Consider the following 24,086-nt stretch of genomic DNA (forward strand, 5'->3'; position numbering starts at 1 on the left):
TCCAGAAAAAAGATGTTAATATTTGTACTGAATAAAACCAGATAGTAGTTAATTATTATGTCCAGATGATATCTTTGTTTATGTAAATAACAAAAGCATCAGTACCATTTTTTTTTAAGATGGAGTCTTGCTCTGTCACCCAGGCTGGAGTGCAGTGGTATGATCTCATCTCACTGCAACATCCACCTCCTGGGTTCAAGCAATTCTCCTGCCTCAGCTTCCTTAGTAGCTGGGATTACAGGTGTGCTCCACCATGTGTGACAAATTTTTGTATTTTTAGTAGAGACAGGGTTTCTTTATGTTGGCCAGGCTGGTCTCAAACTCCTCACCTCATGATCTGTCTGCCTCAGCCTCCCACAGTGCTGGTATTACAGGCTGAGCCACTGTGATGGGGTGAAAGACAATTTTAAAAGTTTATTTAGGTGGGTAGACCACGTTCTAAGATAGTACTCTGGATTCCCAGTCTGTTTCACACCTGCTGTGTAATACCTTCCTCTTGAGTATAAAAACATGTGTGAGTGTGGTGGAAAATTACTCATGAAATTAGGTTACTCATGTGTTGACTTCGTGTTTATAAAAATGGAGGTTATTCTGATTGTGCTACAGTTAATTAGAGGTGCTTTTAAGAGAAAGAGACACATCATAGAAAAACACCCCTGCTGGCCTGAAAGTAGGTGACTTCTAGGTGGAACATGTAGTAAGCTGCTTATGGTGGCAGCTTACATGGCAGGAAACATGTTTGTATATTGTCATCATTCCTGCCTCCTGCACATTGCTTCCAGTAAGGAGAATAAGAAGATCTTATGACAGAGGGAAGAAAAGGGACTCTCATTCATGCAAGAAATAGTCAACTCTCACATGGGATAGCTTAAGAGAAATGAGACCACAACAGGACCACATTAATGGGAGAAAAAAGGCAACCTGTGTAAAAGTGCTCACTGCCATTATGGAACAATATTTAGTAAGCTGTAGTGAATGATCAGCCTCTGGGATACTGATAATCTACCAACAAGGCTGAACTCATTCCAATTCAGTCAGCATATCTGCACCCTTCTGGTGACCCAGTTTTACACTATTCATTACAGAAATACCATGAAGAACAGTGGGTAATATCCTAGAATTGAACTCACTTCAAAAAGCATACCTAATTGTTTTCACATTTGAAAACCTTAAAAGCAATGAATTTAACTTCTAATTATAGAGGATTCTACTATACTGTCATACAAGATTCAACTGTAAACACCTTAATATGAAAATTTTTTGAATGCATGATTAGTTTTGTAGATAGTTTCTTTTAGAGTTGCATGACCAAACTAACAATTAGGGAAAATATTTGAAACGGGATAAAATTAACCAAAACCACATCTTTTCAATGGCTTGGCTTAATTGCCATATTTATGGAAATGGCCAGATGACTAACAAGAAACAAAAAGATTTTGGCTTTGCTTGATGATAGTTTTTGATCTTTTGAAATCTAAAATCCTGGCTAAAGTATTCGAAGGAAATATTGTATAGGTGGCTTCAGAGGGTTTCCAAGTAAATGAAGGATAGATTTTCTCTCTGTCACCCAGGCTGTAGTGCAATGGTGCATTCTTGGCTCACTGCAGCCTCCACCTCCCTGATTCAAGCAATTCTTCCACCACAGCCTCCTGAGTAGCTGGGATAACAGGCACCTGCCATTATGCCCAGATAATTTTTTTATTTTTAGTAGAGATGGGGTTTCACCATGTTAGCCAGGCCCGTCTTGAACTCCTGACCTCAGGAGATCCACCCACCTCAGCCTCCCAGAGTGCTGGGATTAGAGGTGTGAGCCACCATGCCCAGCTGGAAGGATTTTGATAGGCAGGAAAATGCACATTATGCACACTCATTGTTCTACTCTGATTTGCTACAACACTGAAAATTTGAAGATTCTAAACATAGTCTCGAACATAACAGGTGGAGCCAAGATGGCCGAATAGGAGCAGTTCCAGTCTACAGCTCCCAGCATGAGTGATGCAGCAGATGGGTGATTTTTGCATTTCCAACTGAGGTACCCTGTTCATCTCACTGGGGAGTGCCTGACAGTGAGTGCAGGACAGTGAGTGCAGTGCACCGTGTCTGAGCCAAAGCAGGGCGAGGCATCACCTCACCTGGGAAGCACAGGGGGTCAGGGAATTCCATTTCCTAGTCAAAGAAAGGGGTGACAGAGGGCACCTGGAAAATCAGGTCACTCCCACCCTAATACTGTGCTCTTCCAATGGGCTTAACAAACGGAACACCAGGAGATTATATCCTGCACTTGGCTCAGAGGGTCCTGTGCCCATGGGGCCTCACTCATTGCTAGCACAGCAGTCTGAGATCAAACTGCAAGGTGGCAGCGAGGCTGGGGGATGGGCACCAACCATTGCTGAGGCTTCAGTAGGTAAACAAAGTGGCTGGGAAGCTCGAACTGGGTGGAGCCCACCACAGCTCAAGGAGCCTCTGTAGGCTCCACCTCTGGGGGCAGGGCACAGACAAACAAAAGACAGCAATAACCTCTGCAGACTTAAATGTCCCTGTCTGACAGCTTTGAAGAGAATAGTGGTTCTCCCAGCACGCAGCTTGAGATCTGAGAATGGGCAGACTGCCTCTTCAAGTGGGTCCCCCAGTAGGGATGGACTGACACCTCACACGGCCGGGTACTCCTCTGAGACAAAACTTCCAGAGGAAGGATCAGGCAGCAGCATTTGCAGTTCACCAATATCTGCTCTTCTGCAGCCACCACTGCTGATACCCAGGAAAACAGGGTCTGGAGTGGACCTCCAGTAAACTCCAACAGACCTGCAGCTGAGGGTCCTGGCTATTAGAAGGAAAACTAACAAACAGAAAGGACGTCCACACCAAAAACCCATCTGTACATCACCATCATCAAAGACCAAAGGTGGATAAAACCACGAAGATGGGGAAAAAACAGAGCAGAAAACCCGGAAACTCTAAAAATCAGAGCACCTCTCCTTCTCCAAAGGAATGCAGCCCCTCACCAGCAATGGAACAAAGCTAGGCGGAGAATGACTTTGATGAGTTGACAGAGGAAAGCTTCAGAAGATCAAACTACTTCGAGTTAAAGAAGGAAGTTTGAACAAATGGCAAAGAAGTTAAAAACTTTGAAAAAAAATTAGACAAATGGATAACTAGAATAACCAATGCAGAGAAGTCCTTAAAGGACCTGATGAAGCTGAAAACCACAGCACAAGAAGTATGTGATGAATGCACAAGCCTCAGTAACTGATGCAATCAACTGGAAGAAAGGGTATCAGTGATGGAAGATGAAATGAATGAAATGAAGTGTGAAGGGAACTTTAGAGAAAAAAGAATAAAAAGAAACATACAAAGCCTCCAAGAAATATGAAACTATGTGAAAAGACCAAATCTACATCTAATTGGTGTACCTGAAAGTGATGGGGAGAATGGAACCAAGATGGAAAACACTCTGCAGGATATTATCCAGGGAGAACTTCCTGAATCTAGCAAGGCAGGCCAACATTCAAATTCAGAAAATTACAGAGAATACCACAAAGATACTCCTCGAGAAGAGCAACTCCAAGACACATAATTGTCAGATTCACCAAAGTTGAAATGAAGGAAAAAATGTTAAGGGCAGCCAGAGAGAAAGGTCGGGTTACCCACAAAGGGAAGCCCAGCAGACTAACAGCTGATCTCTTGGCAGAAACTCTACAAGCCAGAAGAGAGTGGGGGCCAATATTCAACATTCTTAAAGAAAAGAATTTTCAACCCAGAATTTCATATCCAGCCAAACTAAGCTTCATAAGTGAAGGAGAAATAAAATACATTACAGGTAAGCAAATGCTGCAGATTTTGTCATCACCAGGCTTGTCCTAAAAGAGCTCCTGAAGGAAGCACTAAACATGGAAAGGAACAACTGGTACCAGCCACTGCAAAAACATACCAAATTGTAAAGAACATCAAGGATAGGAAGAAACTGCATCAGCTAATGAGCAAAATAACCAGCTAACATCATAATGACAGGATCAAATTCACATATAACAATAACTTAAATGTAAATGGGCTAAATGCTCCAATTAAAAGGCACAGACTGGCAAACTGGATAAAGAGTCAAGATCCATCAGTGTGCTGTATTCAGGACACCCATCTCACATGCAGAGACACTGATAGGCTCAAAATAAAGGGATGGAGGAAGATCTACCAAGCAATTGGAAAACAAAAAAAGGCAGGAGTTGCAATCCTAGTCTCGGATAAAACAGACTTTAAACCAACAAAGATCAAAAGAGACAAGGCCATTACATAATGGTAAAGGGATCAATTCAACAAGAAGAGCTAACTATCCTAAATATATATGCACCCAATACAGGAGCACCCAGATTCATAAAACAAGTCCTTAGTGACCTACAAAGAGACTTAGACTCCCACACAATAATAATGGGAGACTTTAACACCCCACTGTCAACATTAGACAGATCAACAAGACAGAAAGTTAAGAAGGATATCCAGGAATTGAACTCAGCTCTGCACCAAGTGGACCTAATAGACATCTACATAACTCTCCACCCCAAATCAACAGAATATACATTCTTTTTAGCACCACACCACACCTATTCCAAAATTGACCACATAGTTGGAAGTAAAGCACTCCTCAGCAAATGGAAAAGAACAGAAATTGTAACAAATTGTCTCTCAGACCACAGTGCAACCAAACTAGAATTCAGGATTAAGAAACTCACTCAAAACTGCTCAACTACATGGAAACTGAACAACTTGCTCCTGAATGACTACTGGGTACATAACGAAATGAAGGCAGAAATAAAGATGTTCTTTGAAATCAATGAGAACAAAGACACAACATACCAGAATCTCTGGGACACATTCAAAGCAGTGTATGAGGGAAATTTATAGCACTAAATGTCTACAAGAGAAAGCAGAAAAGATCTAAAATTGACACCCTAACATCACAATTAAAAGAACTAGAGAAGCAAGAGCAAACACATTCAAAAGCTAGCGGAAGGCAAGAAATAACTAAGATCAGAGCAGAACTGAAGGAAATAGAGACACAAAAAAACCCTTCAAAAAATCAATGAATCCAGGAGCCGGTTTTTTGAAAAGATCAACAAAATTGATAGACCACTAGCAAGACTAATAAAGAGAAAAAAGAGAAGAATCAAATAGACACAATAAAAAATGACAAAGAGGATATCACCACCAATCCCACAGAAATACAAACTATCATCAGAGAATACTATAAACACCTCTACTCAAATAAACTAGAAAATCTAGAAGAAATGGATAAATTCCTCGACACATACTCTCTCCCAAGACTAAACCAGAAAGAAGTTGAATCTCTGAATAGACCAATAACAGGCTGTGAAGTTGAGGCAATAATTAATAGCTTGCCAACCAAAAAAAGTCCAGGACCAGATGGGTTCACAGCCGAATTCTACCAGAGGTACAAGGAGGAGCTGGTACTATTCCTTCTGAAAGTATTCCAATCAATAGAAAAAGAGGGAATCCTCCCTAACTCATTTTATGAGGCCAGCATCATCCTGATACCAAAGCCTGGCAGAGACACAACAAAAAAAGAGAATTTTAGACCAAAATCCTTGATGAACATTGATGCAAAAATCCTCAATAAAATACTGGCAAACTGAATCCAGCAACACATCAAAAAGCTTATCCACCATGATCAAGTTGGCTTCATCCCTGGGATGCAAGTCTGGTTCAACATACGAAAATCAATAAACGTAATCCAGCATATAGACAGAACCAAAGACAAAAACCACATGATTATCTCAATTGAAACAGAAAAGGCCTTTGACAAAATTCAAAAACGCTTCATGCCAAAAGCTCTCAATAAATTAGGTATTGATGGGACAGATCTCAAAATAATAAGAGCTATCTATGACAAACCCACAACCAATATCTTACTGAATGGACAAAAACTGGAAGCATTCCCTTTGAAAAGTGGCACAAGACAGGGATGCCCTCTCTCACCACTCGTATTCAACATAGTGTTGGATGTTCTGGCCAGGGCAATCAGGCAGGAGAAGGAAATAAAGGGCATTCCATTTGGAAAAGAGGAAGTCAATGGTCCCTGTATGCAGATGACATGATTGTATATCTAGAAAACCCCATCGTCTCAGCCCAAAATCTCCTTAAGCTGATAAGCAACTTCAGCAAAGTCTCAGGATACAAAATTAATGTGTAAAAATCAGAAGCATTCTTATACACTGGTAACAGACAAACAGCCAAATCATGAGAGAACTGCCATTCACAATTGCTTCAAAGAGAATAAAATACCTAGGAATCCACCTTACAAGGGATGTGAAGGACCTCTACAAGGAGAACTACAAACCACTGATCAATTAAATAAAAGAGGATACAAACAAATGGAAGAACATTCCATGCTCATGGGTAGGAAGAATCAATATCATGAAAATGGCCATACTGCCCAAGGTAATTTATAGATTCAATGCCATCTCCATCAAACTACTAATGACTTTCTTCACAGAATTGGAAAAAACTACTTTAAAGTTCATATGGAACCAAAAAAGAGCCCGCATTGCCAAGTCAATCCTAAGCCAAAAAAAATCATACTGCCTGACTTCAAACTATACTACAAGGTTACAGTAATCAAAACAGCACGGTACTGGTATCAAAACAGAGATATAGATCAATGGAACAGAACAGAGGCCTCAGAAATAATGCTGCATATCTACAACTATCTGATCTTTGACAAACCTGTCAAAAAGAAGCAATGGGGAAAGGATTCCCTATTTAATAAATGGTGCTGGGAAAACTGGCTAGCCATATGTAGAAAGCTGAAACTGGATCCCTTCCTTACACCTTATAGAAAAATCTATTTAAGATGGATTAAAGACTTAAATGTTAGACCTAAAACCATAAAACCCTAGAAGAAAACCTAGGCAATACCATTCAGGACATAGGCATGGGCAAGGACTTCATGTCTAAAACACCAAAAGCAATGGCAACAAAAGCCAAAATTGACAAACGGGATCTAATTAAACTAAAGAGCTTCTGCACAGCAAAAGAAACCACCATCAGAGTGAGGAGGCAACCTACAGAATGGGAGAAAATTTTTGCAACCTACTCATCTGACAAAGGGCTAATATCCAGAATCTACAATGAACTCAAACAAATTTATAAGAAAAAACAAACAACCCCATCAACAAGTGGGCAAAGGATATGAACAGACACTTCTCAAAAGAAGACATTTATGCAGCCAAAAAACACATGAAAAAATGCTTATCGTCACTGGGCATCAGAGAAATGCAAATCAAAACCACAATGCAATACCATCTCACACCAGTTAGAATGGCGATCATTAAAAAGTAAGGAAAAAACAGGTGCTGGAGAGGATGTGGAGAAATAGGAACACTTTTACACTGTTGGTGGGACTGTAAATTAGTTCAACCATTTTGGAAGTCAGTTTTGCAATTCCTCAGGGATCTAGAACTAGAAATACCATTTGACCCAGCCATCCCATTACTGGGTATATACCCAAAGGATTATAAATCATGCTGCTATAAAGACATATGCACACATGTATTTATTGTGGCACTATTCACAATAGCAAAGACTTGGAACCAACCCAAGTGTCCAACAATGATGGACTGGATTAAGAAAATGTGGCACATATACACCATGGAATACTATGCAGCCATAAAAAATGATGAGTTCATGTCCTTTGTAGTTACATGGATGAAGCTGGAAACCATGATTCTTAGCAAAGTATCACAAGAACAAAAAACCAAGCACTGCATGTTCTAACTCATAGGTATGAATTGAACAATGAGAACACATGGACACAGGAAGGGGAACATGACACTCCAGGGACTGTTGTGGGGTGGGGGGAGGGGGGAGGGATAACATTAGGAGATATACCTAATGCTAAATGACAAGTTAATGGGTTCGGCACACCAACATGGCACATGTATACATATGTAACAAACCTGTACATTGTGTACATGTACCCTAAAACTCATAGTATAAGAATAATAAAAAAAAAGTGTTTTCTAAATATTTAGAAATTTCTGTTTTAACTTAGTATTTTGGTATTAATTTACTAGAATATTTTATCACACCCTCTCAGCTGAGCACATTACTAGCTTGTAATTGGAGAATATGAGCAAGATTCATATTATTTATTTATTGATTTATTTATTTTTTTGAGACGGAGTCTCACTCTGTCACCCAGGTAGAGAGCAGTGGTGCGATCTGGGCTTACTGCAATCTCTGCCTCCCAGATTCATGCTATTCTCCTGCCTCAGCCTCCCGAGTAGCTGGGACAAGAGGTGCCTGCCACCACATGTGGCTATTTTTTTTTTATTTTTTATTAGAGACGAGGTTTCACCATTTTAGCCAGGATGGTCTCGATCTCCTGACCTCGTGATCCACCCACCTTGGCCTCCCAAAGTGCTGGGATTACAGGCATAAGCCACCACACCTGGCCTCATGTTATTTATTTTTAATAAAACAGGTATTGTTGTCTCTAAGCCCGACCTGATCATCTGTCTGGAGCAAGGAAAAATCCTTTGAGTATAAGGAGACATGAGATGATTGCTAAACACCCAGGTGGGTGCAAGTGAAAATGAATACAACAGACATCACAGATAAGAGATCCCAAGGTGAAAGAGAAAGCCAGTACTTCAAATGTGATTTGGGAAGCTGTGTTCCAAAGGAAATAGTTTCTGGGCAATTGTTTCATAATTTTTCTCTCACAAAGGGACATCTGCTGTCTTATGCTTTCAAATTCTCTAAGGATTCTACTTTTCTTTCAGTGAGCTTCCTTCAAGTTCACAGTGAAAGCCAAAGTCTTCTTCATGGCATATAAGACACTGCACAATCTGGCTGCTTTTACATTGTTTTGGGGACACACAAATATCTGCATGATTTTGAGAAACTAAAACAATTCTCAAAGTTCTCTTTTTGCATTTTGAAAAGTGTGAGAGTAGTAGTTTCTGTTGAATTTTTTTCATTATTCTGCGCATTCCGTTCTGTTTTTATTACTATATAGTCTTCAAATATAGTTGGAAAGTATAAGTATGATATCCTTCTCCTCTGTTCTTTTCATCAAGATTGCTTTGGCTATTCAAAGTTTATTTTAGTTTCATGTAAATTTTAGTATTGTATTTTTCGTTACTGAAAAAGACACCACTGCAATTTTAATAGGAAGTTTATTGAATCTATAGATAACTTTAGATAATATGGCACTCTAATAATATTTATTCTTTCAATCCATAGACATAAAATATTTTATAATTTATTTGGAACTTCTCTAATTTCTTTCACTGATTTTTTTTGGTAAAGGTTTTTCACTTCCTTGGTTAATCGTTTTCTCAGAAATTATTTAATGCTATAATAAATAAGATTTTTTCATCCTTTATTTTTATCAGATAGTTTGATTTAAGTGTATAAAATCGTACATATACTTATATGTTAATTTTATATTTTTCTAATTTACTGAGTGCATTTATTAGTGTAGATAGGATTTAATGTACTGTTTATTGGTTTTTAAATATAATATTGTATGATCTACAAGCAACAACTTTTTAGTTTTCTTAAATTTTAATGGATTTTTTTATTTCTTTGAGTAATTCTTCTGCCACATACTTCCAGTGTTACACTAAAATAGAAGCATTCACAATGGGAACAATATAGTTTTGTACTGGTGTCTGAATTGGATGGAGCAAAGACGTATTCAAGTTTTCATAAACTGATTTCAGAAGGTAAATATCTTCTTCTGTTGGACCCTTAGGGTGATGAGATGCCATCTGAATTTGTAGTGAAGAGGCGTTGTGGCTTGGTCACCAAGCTGCTGGGTCTGCATTAGGGTCCACCTTTAGTTGGCTTGTTACAGGGGCTTGGGTAGTTATAATTCCCATTTTATTTTTGGACAGACTGAATATCCTTCAGAGCTTTGCTCCATAAGGCAGACACTAGGGCATGTCTTTGCAATTCAGTCTGCATATGGTGGGCCTTGTATCAGGATGTGGATGAGTGTGGCTTTCAGTGAGTACCAGAGAGCATTTCCTCAGGTAACCATGTGGGTGACTATATAGGCAGAAAAGACCATAAACTGTGGCTCAGGTAACTGAAACTGAGTCATTGAACTGCCTCAGTGACCCCAGTAAAGGCCAAGGTCTGCATGCCTGGATGCATGACTGTAAATGGACACCTTCCTCCAGGTCTCTGGAATAGCAGGACCTCTGCCAGACTGTGGCTGGGAGGAGTTTGGGATGGTTACAGAGTAAGTTTAGAATTCTCAATGGAACCAAGTTGGGTGAACCCTATCCTGGTCTGTAGCTAAAACAGGGGTCCTGTAGAATCCCATGTCAATGAGGGCCTGCCTTCTGAATAGAACATTTCTCAAACTTAAGCTTCAACAGCATTTCACAGCTGCATCCCTGGATCTCAAATCTCTCTTAGAGGCACTTATTTTGGAGATGGTGTCTTGCTAGATAACCCAGGCTGGTCTCAAAATCCTGGCCTGAACCAGTTTTCCAACCTTAATGTACCATGTAGCTGTCATTACAGGTGTAAGTGATAATCCTGTTTCTCTCATAAAGGCATTTTTGTCAGGGGTGGCTGACTTTTTATGCCATAAGGGAATATGAAAATAGGGCACTTTTAATTTTTTCATCTTACTGATGTCACTCTCCTTTTACATTTTTACTTTTTATTTTCTATTTCAAATTTGTCTATAATTTTGTATTCAGTCATTTAGCACATATGCTAGGATTTGCATGGTATACCTGAAGTAAATAAGATATTAGTAGGCACCCCATGTTTACTAAAATAGTTACTTATAAATTTAAGTTTGCTGCAGGCAAAAAGGAATTATAGGATTTTCATCTACTTTTTTCTGTGTATATCTAAATAGTAACATAGTTCATTTCCTAATATTTGTTTTACATATCAGAGGGTCTAACCCTATTCTGCAAAATATATATATATATTTTTTCTATATTTAACAATGTAAGGTTATTATTTCCTTTTAAAGTTGGAATACAGCAGTTTCATTTTATGTAAGAATAGCATATATTTAAAACAAAAAGCAACCCTAGTTTCTTTTAAATGCTAATTTATTAAAAGTTTCTCATTAGAATCTTCTATTTGTAATTATACTGCATATTTTCTGAAATTTTAGTGCTGCACAGTGCATGCCAATGATTCAAAATACCTGTATATGATGATTACATAGTAGCAGTTGAATATTGCAGTTACCTACACAATTTTTTTTTTTTTTTTTTTTTTTGAGAAGGAGTTACCTCTCTTACTCAGGCTGGAGTGCAATAGTGTGATCTTGGCTCACTGCAACCTTCACCTCCTGGGTTCAAGCAATTCTTATGCCTCAGCCTCCCAAGTAGCTGGGATTACAGGCATGTGCCACTATACCTGGCTAATTTTTGTATCTTTAGTAGATTTTGGGTTTCACCACATTGGCCAGGCTGCTTTTAAACTCCTGACCTCAGGTGATCTGCCCCCCTCTGCCTCCCAAAGTGTTGAGATTACAGGCATGAGCCATTGCACCTGCCTAATTTTTTTTAATGATACATCAATGTGGCATACCAGATTTTATTAGTAAATATTTCTCTTATTATTGTTTTGAAGTTCTATGTATTAGGGGAACCTGTCCCCAACATTTCAATGTATGTTCTTTCTATTTTCCATAAGTGTCAGCTGGCTGAGAAATAAAGAGAAAGAGTACAAAGAGAGGAATTTTACAACTGGGCTACCAGTGGTGACATCATATATCGGTAGGACCATGATGCCCACCTGAACCTTAAAATCAGCAAGTTTTTGTTAAGGATTTTAAAAGGGGAGGGAGTGTGTGAAAAGTGAGTAGGTCACATACTTCAAGGGGCAAAAAGCAGAACAAAGATCACATGCTTCTAAGGAAACAGGACCAGAGCAAAATCAGAACTCCTAATAAGGGTCTACGTTCAGCAGTGCACATATTGTCTTGATAAACATCTTAACAGAAAACAGGGTTCTAGAGCAGAGAACCCATCTGACCAAAAATTTACCAGGGTGTAGTTTCCCAATCCTAGTAATCCTGAGGGTACTGCAGGAGACCAGGGCATATCTCAGTCCTTATCTCAACCGCATAGAACAGACATTCCCAGAGTGGCCATTCATAGACCTCCCCCCAGGAATGAATTCCTTTCCCAGAGTATTAATATCAGTATTCCTTGCTAAGAAAAGAATTTAGTGATATTTTCCCTACTTGCACACCCCTTTATAGGCTCTCTGCAAGAAGAAAAATATGGCTATTTTTGCCCAACCCCACAGGCAGTCAGACCTTATGGTTGTCTTCCCTTGTTCCCTAAAAATTGCTGTTATTCTGTTATTTTTCAAGGTGCACTGATTGCATATTGTTCAAACACACATTTTACAATCAGTTTGTACAGTTAACACAATTATCATACTGGTCCTGAGGTGATATACATCCTCAGCTTATGAAGATAACAGGATTAAGAGATTAAAATAAAGACAGGCATAAGAAATTATGAAAGTATTATTTGGGAAGTGATAAATGTCCATATTAAAATGCAATCTTCACAATTTATGTTCCTCTGCTGTGGCTCCAGCTGGTCCCTCTGTTCAGCGTCCCTGACTTCCCACAACATCTCTCCCTTTCTTTTTATATAAATGTAACATTTATGTAAAAAGTGATGAAGGCTTGTTTATTCTCTCAGTTTTCATGCAGGATTCTTAGACTGGTCTGGCACACTAAAAACAAGCCAATTAAACAGAGAAACCTAATTCCAAAATTTACTACAGTGGAGTCCCAATAGACTTAATCCAAGTAGTGGAGTTTAGTCCAGAAAGACTTTCTGCCATGTGACCTAATGCCTCAGATTCAGGCACAATGGATAAATGAGCTTGAGTGGTTTTAAAAATTTGTTATTGCACTGCATTTGCATGCAATGTTCAAGAGTCACTAGCTGATCTCCAAGCTAAATAACAGATTGTCTTAAATCATTAACTTGATTAGCTAATTTTTCATCAGTGCCTTGTTGAGAATTCCACATTTGGGTGGAATTGGCTTGCCAAACATTATCAAAATGAGCCGTTCAAATAGATTGGTGTAATACCACTCTGGCAGTGGTGGCCAGTGCAGTGACTATAAATAGGCCCATGATCACAGGGATTAAAGTGAAAACAAATCTTTTAGATTTTTTGAGAATTCTTTGTAACACGTCATTCATTAAATGTACTGAGAGGGAAGATTCCCAAGTTTTGGGTAAAGTTGCCAAATCCAGATTCCTTCTAGAGCTCGTAGCAATATTACACTTCTCCTGGAGTCAAAATGGGAGTGAACACAAGTGTATAAATGTCAATTAATGCATTGGACAGTTTGATTGTTTGTCCAAATTTTGATATTTCCCACTAACAGCATGTAAGGAGGCTTAACACAACTTTGTATAGGAATAGTCAGGCTGGAGGTAAACAAAGCAGAACATTGAAACTGAAGGAGAGGAAAGGCAGTGGCAACACCCAATGTTCTCTGCCATAAAGAAGCAATCCGAGGTGCCCAGGGATGCTGAGGAAGTAGAGGGGCATGCCTGGGTCAAGAAGAATTATCATAATGCCAATTGGAGTCCCATAAAGGAGGACTGGCATCAAAAAGAGGAAAAGGGTTCAAAGGGGATTTATCATGGGGTTCAGAGTCATGGATGCAAGGGTCAGTAGTGGGGATAACAGACAGAAAGGTTTCCACTTCCGATACTCACAGTCCAAACATGGCAATGGCCAATTTCCAAAGTTCTGCGTGTTCTAGGCTCAGCATGGGGAATATCATATGAGGCCTCGGAGGGGTAATGCCCTTATCTTCCCATTTTAAGGGAAAGAATGAGCTGAACCTCCTATGTAAAGTAGAATGATGATCCTCATCCTCCCAATAAGAAAATAAATAGCCTCTAGGCATTTCCTTCCACCGGAGGAGCAATTGTTTTTTAAATAGCCCTTTGGTGCCCAGCCTATTACTAAACCATATGCACCATTTTTTAATACTACTGCATGTGAGTTAACACAATCTTCCCAAATTAAAATTTTAGATGGGCCCTCAAAATTTTTAGGGAATGGTTTTCCTACAGGTTTATATTGAAAGCTTGGGGTATCTCCTATTACTCCCCCTTTCATTTGTCTTCAAGGAGAATTAGAGAGGCCGGAGACCAAATGTCCCCATTCTCTTGTAGCTAATCCCTCTGGAAGATAAGCAGCCCAGATTTGAGTTTGTAGATGGATACAACCATCTACATGTGCATGTCCGAGGCACAGAGGAGGGTATTTTTAACCCATAGTAACATTAAATGCAGTGCTTTCTTCTCCTAGTTGAGCAGGGCAATGGTCATCTGTAGCTCCATGTATCCACACACTATCTATCGTTAGTATAGATTTCTGCAGGAGCATCCATCCAGGTAAGAGGTCAAATAAGTGGAAGAAAAGGTACATAAGCCCAATAAGAATAATTTTGTGTAGCAGGTAAATCAGTGTTAGGGGAAACTGATGAGACAGAAAATATAAGGAGGAGAATTATTAAATAAAACCTATTGTAAGCAAGATCCAGTGCTGAAGGAGGAAGAGAAGAACAGAGGGATGTTATTTTCAGGCTAATAGAAATGGTGAGATTTTTAGGTTTAGGAGAATTGGGATTAATTAGAGGGGTCTCCATTGCCATTAGGGAGGATTGAACTAGACCAATTTTGATTTGGCATGCCAGTTTTTGAGGAGTTGGCACAGATCTCACCAGGTATGAGGGCGGTCTCTGACGTGGACGTCTTTTCCCTGTGGTTTTCTTTGTCACTATTCACACGAAGTTTGAGTCTCTTAGTGGGCATCCAGACGGGATGGATGATCTCCTGGTGAAACACAAGCATACCCTCTTCCCCACGTTATAAATGTTCCAGTGTCCCAGGTATTGGTTTGGGAGTTTTTCCATAACACTGGCTTGCCTTCATTTAGGGAGAATTTTTTTGCCTGTATAATGGCATTCAGCTGCAGTCAGAGTTGTCTTTAGGAACATTTAGAAAGTTTAAAGTAAACAATGCTAAATGTAATTGGGAGTGCGGTGTGGTTAAATTATACTTTTGTTGCTCAGACTGTTTGGACAATTGAGTTTTTAAAGTGCAATTGGCCTGTTCCACCACAATTTGTCCCTGAGGATTGTAAGGGATTCCAGTAATATGGGAAATTATCCATTGTTGCATAAATAAATCAAAAGCCTTACTAACATATCCAGGGGTATTGTCTGTTTTTACCTGATATGGAAGCCCCGTAACTGCAAAGTAAGAATACTTATGTCTTTTAACATGGGTTGTGCCTTCCCCTGTTTGGCAAGTAGCCCAGATAAAGCCTGAAAAGGTGTCTACAGAAACATTAGATATGAAAGTCTGCCAAAGGAGCTAACATGAGTCACATGCATTTGCCATAAATCATTAGGAGTTAGGCCTCTGGGATTAATGCCAGATTCCTGATTTGGAAATACAAAAACTTGGCACTGAGGGCAGCAGTGGATAATAAACTAAGCCTCTTTCCAGGTGAGAGCAAATTTATCTTTTAATCCAGCAGCATTGACGTGAGTGAGATTTGGAACTCTGAGCTTCTTGGTTTGCAAAAGAGACCAGTCAACATTTTGATTACCAGCAGGCATGGGTCCCAGTAAAGTGGTATGAGATCTGATATGTGTAGTATAGAAAGGGTGTCTACATCAGAGAACCACCTGTTGTAAGCTGGAAAATAAAAAAAAGCCAATTCAGAAATATCAATATGTTTGATAGTAGCGATTTCTATATTTTTTGTGACATGTACAACATAAGCAGTATCAGAGACAATATTTAACAGTTTGGGGAAATCCTGTAAGGCAATAATTACAGCAATTAATTCTGCCTTTTGAGCAGAGGTGTAAAGGGTAGAAATAAGCTTGTCTGTATGACACACATAACCAGCATTTCCGTTACTGGAGCCATCAGTGAACACTGTAATGGCCTCAGGAATGGGCTGATGTTTGGTCAATTGAGGGACCACCCAATAAATCATTTTTATAAAATCAAACAATTTGTTTTTTGGATAATGATTGACAATAACACAGATAAAATCAGTCAAGTGAATTTGCCACAGTATGGAATGTTGAAAAGCAGCCTGAACTTTGAGCTGATTTAAAGGAACAACAATTAAATTTGGATCAAATCCAGAAATTTTAAGTGTTCTACACCGAGCTTGTCCAATTAGGTTGGCTATTTGGTCCAGATAAACAGACAAGGTTTTTGACACAGAATGAGGAAGAAAACACCACTCCACTAAATCATTATGTTGAAAAATTAGCCCAGTAGGGGAGTGCAATGAAGCAAAAACCAGAAGCTGAAAAGGATGAGATGGCTGTACCCTAGACAACAGGGCAGTTTGGATTCTTTCTTCCATGAATTACAGTTCCAGTGAAGCCTCAGGGGTCAAAGTCCTGAGACTGTGGAGATTGTCATCTCCACACAGTGTAGAAAACAAGTTAGACAGTGCATATGTTGGAATGCCTAAAGTAGATCTTAAATAATTAATGTTACCCAAAAGTTTTTGGAAATCATTTAAGGTTTTCAAAGAATCTCTCCTAACCTGAACTTTTTGAGGTTGAATATATTCTTTATCGACCACCATTCCTAAATATTGAACAGGAGTGGTCTCTTGAATTTTATCTTGAGTGATGTGTAATCCAGCCTCAGTGACATGGTGGCTCAAAAATTGATAACAGTCAATTAATTCTTTATCAGTGGGGGCAGCAATTAATATATCATCAATATAATGAAGAATATAGGCCTGGGGAAATTGAGTTCAAACTGGTGAAAGCACCTGTCCAACATAAAGCTGGCAGATAGTATGGCTATTCAGCATTCCTTGAGGAAGTACTCTCCATTGATAATGAGCACAGGCTCCTGATTATTGATAGATGTACAGTAAAGGCAAATTTTTCACAATCCAATTTAGGTAAAGCAATAAAAATACTTTAAGATCAATAACTATGAGAGGCAATTCTTAGGTATTAAAGCAGGGGCAAGCATGCTGGGTTGGATGGCTCCCATAGGTTTAATTACAGCATTAATGGACCCTAAATCAGTTACCATCCACCACTTGCCTGGTTTCTTTTTTACTAGAAACACAGGAGAATTCCAGGGGGAAAGAAAAGATTCCACATTTCCAAGTTGTAACTGTTCAGAAACCAATTGAGTTAAAGCCTTCAGTTTTTTTTTAGAGAGTGGCCACTGATCAATCCAAACAGGTGTTTTTGATTTTCATTGTAAAGGAATAGGATTAGGAGGCATGGCAGTGGCTGCCATTAAAAAGGAGAACCTAAACCAGCCCTGTCTTCTTTTACAGTAACTTGAAGAGGTTTAGCAATTCCTTCATGTTCTGGACTGATACTGAGTCTGGGAACAAACCCTAAGTTTTCCATTATATGTTGACTGGGAGCATTATAAGAGTTATGTTGAATATTAATTTCAGCTCCCCCTTGTGCCAGCAAATCTCTACCCCAAAGATTAATGGGGACTGGCATGATATAAGGCTGAATTGTACCCTTTTGACCATCAGGGCCAGTGCAAGGCAAGATAAATGTGCTCTGGTGAACTTCATCAGCTTTTCCAACACCTACTAGTCCCACGTTAGTGGGATGTTTAAGTCAAGAGGAAGGCCATAAATTAGAGGAAATAATAGAAACATCAGCCCCATTATCTACTAGGCCTTCAAACTTTTTTCCTTGAAGGTGTATGGTGCAGGTGGGTCATTGTTTAGAAGTTATGTTAATCCAAAAAGTGGCTTTTTCACTGCCAGAGCCCATCCCAGAGCCCCATGTCTTATCTCCTTTGTTTAAACAATATTAGGTAGTGAAAGTAATTGAGCAATTGACTCACTGGCCAGAATGGAAACAGGAACCTTGGCAGACACCATAAGTTTAATCTCATCAGAGGAATCAGAATTAATGAGACCAGTATGAACTATGACACCTTTAGCAGAGGTGGATACCCTACATAACACCAGACCCACTGAACCTTGAGATAAAGGGCCAGTGACCCCTGTGGGGACAATTAAAGGCAAAGAATTAGGTAGTAAATTTAGAGGAATGGTAATACAGAGATCGACCACCCCACCCCGTACTGTGGAGGTAGACAAGCATTGTACTGAGACAGAAGAAGAGGCTGGGACCCATCTGGGTTGGCTGTAGGTAAATTTGTTTGTACCAGAGGCTATGTTGGGACTGCTTGAAGTGGAAATGCACATTGGTCTGAGTCTGAGGTGTCGCATTTGATATTGTGGTCTGGGACTGGCCCCAGTTCCCATTTCCCTGGTTCTGTGGCAAGGGATTTCCATCTATATCAGACTTAGAGGGAGAAGTACTTGCCCAATGTTTACCTTTATGACAATGTGGGCAAACAGTAGCAGGAGAATTTGACTGTGTTTGTTCAGCTGGCTTGGCTGCTTTTAAGTTTTTAACAGGCTCCAAGAAAAGAGTAAGTTGAGCCAGTTTGATTGCCATCCTTCATGGCCTGTGCCCACAGAATAGCTTTGTGGGTGTCCAATCCAATGCCTTCCCAAGCTTTAACATATGCAGGCAACACCTCATGATCAGGTAAATTTTGTTGTTGGATGGAACGCATGGCAATTTTACATTCATGGTTCAGATTCTCAAAAGCTAACATATGAAGGAGAATACCTTGAGCACACTCATGAGAGACAGATTTTTCAACAGCATCTTGTAATTTAGCCAAAAAAAAGAGGATATAATTCTGACCCAGTTTAACACTAGTAAATGAAACAGGAGCTTGGCCTGGGGTGCATAATTTATCCCAAGCTCTCATACACAACTTTGTTACTTGTTCCATGGTGAGAGCATCAAAGCCTAATTGAGCGCTAGTTTCAGAGTAATTATTGGAGCCTGTGAGCTGAGCCTGAGTAATTAGAATGCTATCAGTCCAATTTAGTTGAGCCTGCAGACAGGCCTCCTCTGACCACCAGGTACAGAATTGTAAATGTTGAGATGCAGTTAGAACAGCTTTTGTCAAAAAGTCCCAGTCTAAAGGAAGCAAAATGACCTCAGTACAAAGAGTCTGTAATACCATTTTAACATATGGAGAAGTAGGGCCATACTGAATACAGGCATCCTTGAATTCTTTTAAAAAGGTAAGATTGAGCAGTGCATATCGAAGCACTTGTACCCCTTGGGCATCAGAAGGTTCCAGCACGACCAGATAAGCCTACACCTCTAATCCACTTGTTTCTTTGTTCTGGCATAACAAGCGTTGCATGGAAGTTTCAAGAACAGTCACATGAGACGGAGTTGGCATAGAAGTGACAGGAAAAGTATGTGTAGATAAGGGAAACTGAGGTTGAGGAGGTCAGACTGGTATGAGAGTGTGAGAAAGGGGCATTGGGGGAGCAGAAGAGGCAGAAGCACACTGGTGATTATTGTCCCAGTCCTGTGCAACCAGAGTGGCAGGGGCATCCTTGCATGAAGAAGGGTACAGAGAAGTAGGCTGAGTGGATGGCAAAGTGACTGGTTGAGGGACCAAAATGACAGGAGGGTGAGGAGCTGTGGTGGATGGGGGAGGGCCTACAGAATTACAGGTAAATTGTAGTTTGGTCCCAGAGGCATTAAGGGTCTCCAGAGGCAAAGCCGGGGCTCTATTCTTGACAGAGTCCTTTTTGTTAAGTTGGAGGCTGAGCTTGCTGAGGTGTGTTCTTAAAAGACCATTAATCCATTTTACCTTTCCTGAAGATTGAGGACAGTAAGGGGTATGAGGTTTCAATGAATACCAAGAGCCTGAGAAACTGCTTGGGTGATTTGACTAGTAAAGGCTGGTCCATTATCAGACTGTATAGAGGTGGGAAGGCCAAACTGAGGAATTATGTCTGACAGAAGGGAAGAAATAACAAAGGTAGCCTTCTCAGACCCTGTCGGGAAGGCCTCTACCCATCCAGTGAAAGTGTCTACCCAGCCCAAGGGGTGTTTTCATTTCCTGACTCAGGGCATGTGAGTAAAGTCACTTTGCCAGTCCTGGGCAGGGGTAAATCCCCCAGCTTGATGTGTAGGGAAGGGAAGGGACTTGAATAATCCCTGAGGAGTAGTAGAATAGTAGATGGAACACTGAGAAGTGATTTCCTTGGGGATAGATTACCATGATGGAAAGGAAATGAGAGGTTCTAAGAGGCAGGATAGCGGCTTGTAACCTACATGGAAGAGGTTATGAAACGATGACAGAATGGAATGGAATGGAATGAGGCTGGAATAAGATATTTTCCTTGGTCCAAGAATCATTTGCCTTGTGTGGGAAGAGATTGACAGGTAAAGTTTCAGTGGGGGAGTAGGTGGGAGTGACCAGATGAGAAGGAGAAAAACTGCCATGAGGGATAGAAATCGGAATGCTAGCTGTTTTTAGCTACCTTATCAGCCTAAGCGTTGTCCTAAGTGATGGGATCTGATGCCTTTTGATGGCTGGTTTTTTAGCTACCTTATCAGCATAAGCATTGTCTTAAGCGATGGGATCTGATGCCTTTTGGTGGCCCTTGCAGTGAATGACTCCAGCTTCCTTTGGAAGTAAGGTGGCCTTCAGAAGAGTTTTTATTAAAGAGGAATTAATAATGGATGACACTTGTATAGTGAGGAAACATTTTTCAGCCTATATAACAGCATGGTGGTGCAGGATATGGAAGGCATATTTAGAGTCAGTATAAATATTGATGCATAGTCCCTTTGCAAGATTGACGGCCTGAGTTAAGGCAATGGGTTTGGCTTGCTGAGAGGTAGCACAAAGGGGCAGAGTGGTAGCCTCAATGATAGATATGGAAGATACTATACCATATCCTGCCTTTGCTGGTGAGTGGCAATTAGGCCTGGTGGAACTGCCATCAATAAACCAAGTGTGATCAGGGTGAGGAATAGGAAAGAAGGAAATATGAGGAAATGGTGTGAATGTCAGGTGGATCAGAGTGATACAGTCATGTGGGCCAGTTGTGGTATCAGGAATAATGTAGGGGCCGGCCTAAAACAGTAAAGTCAAGTTGTTTGGATAGAAAGGCTACACAATGCAGTCCCAGCTCTTGTGTAAGAATTTTGACCACAAAGCCCTGTACTTTGGCTGCATGTAATGAAAAGGGTTACGATGAGTTAAGGAGAGCTACTGTGGGAGTAGCTTCTAGGGCTGCTTTTAAGGAATGGAAAGAGGAGTGGTGAAAGGATTTAGGATCTGTGGGGTCAGCTAGGTTTGCTTTTGTGAGTTTATTTAATGGTTTAGTCAGGATGGTAAAACTAGATATCCAAAGGCGGAAGTACCTAACCATGCCTAGGAAGGAAAGGAGTTGTTTCGTAGAAGGGGTTGGGGTTTGGGAGATTAGCTGGACACAATTGGTAGGGACAGCACATGTGTTTTCATGAAGAATTATGCCGAGATAGGTAATGGATGAGGAAGAAATTTGGGCTTGACTGAGGTAATGGGAGCTGTCTGTGAAGCCTTGTAGCAGTACAGCCCAGGTAATTTGCTGAGCCTAATGGGTGTCAGCATCAGTCCAAGTGAAAGGGAAGAGAGGCTGGGATGAAGGGTGCAAAGAAATAGTAAAGAAAGCATGTTTGAGATTCAGAACAGTATAATGGGTTATGGAGGGGTTGTGGAGGGAGGTATTGAGGTTAGGAGAGTATACAGTTTGGGCACCACAGGGTGGATAGGCAAGACAATTGGTTGATAGGTACAGATCCTGAAATAACCTGTAAGTCTTGTCTGGGTTTTGGACAGGTAAAATGGGGGAATTGTAAGGAGAGTTTAGAGGCTTAAAAGGCCATGCTGTAACAGGCAAGTGATAATGGGCTTTAATCCTTTGGGGTAAGAGTGATTAGGTTTTAATGGGATGGTAAGGGGTGCATGATCAGTCACTAAGGAGGGAGTAGAGGTGTCCTATACTTGTGGATTAAGGTGGGGAGATAAAAGGGGAGGATGTGAAGGAGGCTTTGAACTGGGGAAAAGGGTGGAAATGAGGTGTGGCTGTAGACTAGGAATAGTCAGGGAAGCAGATAATTTAGTTAAAATGTCTCAACCTAATAAGGGAGCTGGGCAGGTGGGGATAACTAAAAAGGAGTGCATAAAAGAATGTTGTCCAAGCTGGCATCAGAGTTGGGGAGTTTTAAGAGGTTTAGAAGCCTGGCCATCAATATCCACAACAGTTATGGAGGCAAGAGAACCACGCCCTTGAAAAGAAGGTAATGTGGGGTGGGTAGCCTCCGTATTGATTAAGAAGGGGATGGACTTACTTTCCACTGTAAGAGTTACCTAAAGCATCTGTGATGGTCCAGGAGGCTTCTGAGGTGATTGCACAGTGTCAGTGTTCAGCCGCTAAGCCAAGAATATCTGGGAAGGAGTCAGTCAGAGAGTCTTGGGCTAGAGTTCCAGGGGCTCTAGGAGTGGCTGTCAGGTGAGCTGGACAGTCTGATTCCCAGTGGGGTCCCGCACAGAGGAGACATGGCTTAGGAGGAATCCCAGACTGCAGGCATTCCTTGGCCCAGTGGCCAGATTTCTGGCACTTGAAGCAAGATCGTGAGGGAGGTGGTCCAGTAGGAAGGCCTGACCACTGTGGCTCAGGCATTTTGAAGTTCTTATGTGCTGGAGGTGTGGCTGGGTTTTGTCTCACAGCAGAGGCAAGTAATTTTAAGTCTTCTCTATTATTGTACACCTTGAAGGCAAGGTTAAGTAATGTTGTGGTGTTTGAGGGCAAGAATCTAATTTTTGGAGCTTTTTCTAACATCGGGAGTGGGTTGGGTAATAAAACACATATTGAGAATAAGACAGCCTTCTGGCCTTTCTGGGTCTAGGGTGGTAAACCATCTAAGGGTTGTTGCCAAATGGGCCATGAACTGGGTTGAGTTTCTATATTTGATGAAAAAGCCTAAATGCTAACTGATTTGGGAAAGGTCAAATAAAGAAAAAGGAGTATTAGCCTTGGCTATGGCTTCAGCTCCAGCCACCTTTTTAAGAGGAAATTGTTGGGCAGGTGGGGGAGGGCTAGTCATGGAATGAAACTATAAGCCAGACCGGGTGTGAGGAGGGGAGGTGATAAAAGGATTATAGGGTGGCGGAACGGAGGCTGATGAAGAATTGGGACCTGGCTTGGCCTGGCAAGGAGCAGCCTGAGGAGGAGAGGACAGATGGGTCTGTAGAAAAGGAAGATTCAAAGGACTCAGTGATGCTTGGGGTTGGGGCTGAAGGGACAGGTGGGAGGGAAAGAAGGAGGATTTGGAATGAGTCACATTGGGAACAGAGAGTAGGGAGGGACCAATGTGTAAAAGAATGCCTGGACGTCAGGCACCTCACACCATTTGTCTTTTTTGACAAAAATCATCCAGGTCTTGTAAAATAGAGAAATCAAAAGTGCCATTTTCTGGCTATTTAGAACCATTATAGAGTTTGTATTGGGGCCAAGCGGTGTTGCAGAAGAAAATAATATGCTTTGGTTTTGTCAGGTGAGAGTTGAAGACGTTTTAAGTTTTTAAGAACACAGGCTAAGGGAGAAGATGCAGGAATGGAGTGCAGAATATTGCCCACAGTGAAAGAGGTAAGTTTAAAGAGAAAGGTAGAGACATGGAGAAGAGGGTGGTGAGCAGCCCTGGGCTGCAATGTGGGTGAGCATCCAAAGCAGGCATCCCCACAATTAACTTGCCACCAAGGCAATGTGGGTGAATGACCAAGGCAGATGTCCCCGTGGTGATCAGACACCAATGAAATGCAGGTGAATAATCAGGCAGGTGTCCCCACAGTGATTAAACACCGAGGGAAAACTGTCTTCCCGAGTCCAAGACTGGCTCCGGAGTTTTGGGTCCACGGATAAAATGTGTCTCCTTTGTCTATACCAGAGAGGAAAAATAACTGGAGTTGGAAGGTCAGGGAGATTGAAGGGTAGCAAGAGAGGGAGATTAAAGGGTAGCAAGAGAGGCTGGAGAAGAGAGTGAAAAGACTGCTTACCCGATTTGAAATTGGTGAGACGTTCCTTGGACTGGTTGGTCTGAGGACTCGAGGTCGTAGGTGGATTTCCTCATGGAGTGA

General features: G+C 40.8%; 1 protein-coding gene and 1 long non-coding RNA gene across 2 annotated transcripts in view; one reads left to right on the forward strand and one right to left on the reverse strand.

Annotated features, from left to right (window-relative positions):
- The window catches only part of LOC129051901 (zinc finger protein 486-like), a 180,531-nt gene that overhangs the window by 143,499 nt on the left and 12,946 nt on the right, over nucleotides 1–24,086 (reverse strand). The window lies entirely within an intron of this gene.
- Nucleotides 1–24,086, forward strand: part of LOC134760702 (uncharacterized) — a 74,937-nt gene that overhangs the window by 8,887 nt on the left and 41,964 nt on the right. Inside the window, exon 2 of the long non-coding RNA XR_010138589.1 lies at nucleotides 1,939–2,032. This is a non-coding gene — a long non-coding RNA (uncharacterized LOC134760702). The remainder of the gene's footprint in view (nucleotides 1–1,938; nucleotides 2,033–24,086) is intronic.

Source organism: Pongo abelii, chromosome 20 (assembly GCF_028885655.2).
Source record: "Pongo abelii isolate AG06213 chromosome 20, NHGRI_mPonAbe1-v2.0_pri, whole genome shotgun sequence".
NCBI classification, from domain to species: domain Eukaryota; kingdom Metazoa; phylum Chordata; class Mammalia; order Primates; family Hominidae; genus Pongo; species Pongo abelii.